This window comes from Apodemus sylvaticus, chromosome 4, assembly GCF_947179515.1.
Source record: "Apodemus sylvaticus chromosome 4, mApoSyl1.1, whole genome shotgun sequence".
Lineage (NCBI taxonomy): Eukaryota > Metazoa > Chordata > Mammalia > Rodentia > Muridae > Apodemus > Apodemus sylvaticus.
In genome coordinates this window covers 57353361-57355583 of record NC_067475.1, presented here as the reverse complement: position 1 = coordinate 57355583, position 2223 = coordinate 57353361, and positions in this window count along the sequence as shown.

Here is a 2223-nt window from a genome sequence, read left to right as displayed (position 1 = left end):
ATATTTCCCCTTAAAGACTTCTAGCTATTTACCTGTGTTCTCCTGTATTTCTTTAAGGGTGTTATTTATGTCCTTCTTAAAGTCCTCTATCAACAATGTGAGTGGTGATTTTAAATCAGAATCTTGCTTTTCTGGTGTTGTGGGAGTATCCAGGACTCACTGTGGTGGGAGAACTGAGTTCTGATGATGTCAAGTAGCCTTGGTTTCTGTTGCTTGTGTCCTTGCCTTTACCTCTTGCCATCTGGTTATCTCTGGCATTAGCTGGTATTGCTGTTTCTGATTGTGGCTTGTACCTCCTGAAAACCTGTGTGCCAGTACTCCTGGGAGACCAGTTCTCTCCAGGAGGAATTTGGGCAAGAAGAGCTGTGGCACCAGGTCAGCTCTGGGGTATAGACAGAAACTGGAAGGATCCTGTTCCCAGCTGTTGCTTGGTTCCTGTGTCCTGATGGCTCTGGGAAGGTCCCTCTTGGGCTCTGAATTTGAGCTGAAGTGGTGGTCTTACCTGTGATCACAGGTGTGTCAGCACTCCTGTGATACCAGCTCTTTTCAGAAGGTGTTTGGGCATGGAGCACTCTGCCACAGGATCAGCTTCAGGCACAGACAGACACTGGAATTTTCCTCTCCCAGACTGTTCCTAGATTCCTTTGACCTGAGGGTGTGTCTCTCTGGTCTTACCTGTGCTCACAGGTGTGGCCACACTTCTGGGAGACCAACTCTCTCCAAGTGGTATTTGGGGATGAAGCACTGTGGCACAGGACGAGCTCCAGGCTGAACATTATTTTTGATACAAAATCTTTTAACATTGTTATTTAACTCCATTTGTATATTTTTCCTTTTTCCATGCCTTTGTTATCATGTCTAAGACAAATTTCCAACCTTTTCTTTTCTCTGGTTTTCATGGGATTGCTGCAATTTTCTCTCCATTTAATTTGATGTTGGCTACTGTTTTGCTATCCATTGCTTTTATTATGTTTAGTTATGCTTCTTGAATTACTGATCTCTCCAATACTTTTAAAATGAAAGTGTGTTGTATTTTGTCAAATGCCTTTTCAGCATCTAATGAAATGATTATGTGGTTTTTTTTCCCTTTGAGTTTGTTTATATAGAGAATTACATTAATGGATTTCCATGTATTGAACCATCCCTGCATCCCTTGGATTAAGCCAATTTGATCATGGTGAATGATCATTTTGATTTGTTCACCATGATCAAGTTGTCTGGATTCAGTTTGTGAGAATTTTCTTGAAAATTTTTGCATTGATATTCATAAGGGAAATTGGTCTGAAGTTCTCTTTTTTTTTAGATCTTTATGTAGTTTAGGTATCAGCATAATTGTGGCTTTATAGAATGAATTAGGTAGTGTCCCTTATGTTTCTATTTTGTTCAATAGTTTGAGAGTATTAGTAATAGGTCTTTTTTGAAGGTCTGTTCAAATTCTGCACTAAAACCATCTGATCCTGGGTTTCTTTTGGTTGGGAGACTTTCAATGACTGCTTCTATTTCTTAAAGGATTAAAGGATTGTTTATATTGTTTATCTGATGCTGCTTTAAATGTGGTACATGCTATCTGTATAGAAAGTCATCAATTTTATCTAGATTTTTTCTTTTGTTGAGTATGGCCTTTTACAGTATGATCTGATGATTTTTTTTGAATTTCCTCAGTTTATGTTGTTATGTCTCCCTTTTAATTTCTGATTTTGTTAATTTGGACAGTGTCTCTGTGCCGTCTGGTTAGTTTGGCTAAGGGATTATCTATCTTGTTCATTTTCTCAAAGAACCAGCTTCTAGTTTTATTGATTCTTTGTATAGTGATTTTTTTTTCTACTTGGTTGATTTCATCCCTGAGTATAATTATTCCCCACAGTCTACTTCTCTTTGGCGTATTTGCTTCTCTTTGTTCTAGAGCTTTCAGATGGGCTGTCAAGCTGCTAGTGTATGTTCTTTCCAGTTTCTTTATGGAGGCACTCATAGCTATGTGTTTTCCTCTTAGCACTTCTTTCATTGTGATCCATAAGTTTGGGTATATTGTACTTTTATTTTCATTAAATTCGAAAAAGTCTTTAATTTCTTTATTTCTTCTTTGATCAAGTTATCATTGAGTAGAGAGTTATTCAGCTTCCAATTGTATGCTTGTTTTCTGCTGTTTTTGTTGTTATTGAAGAACAGTTTTGTCCTTGATGATAAGATAGGATGCATTTGTGTCTGTTGAGGCCTCTTTTATGA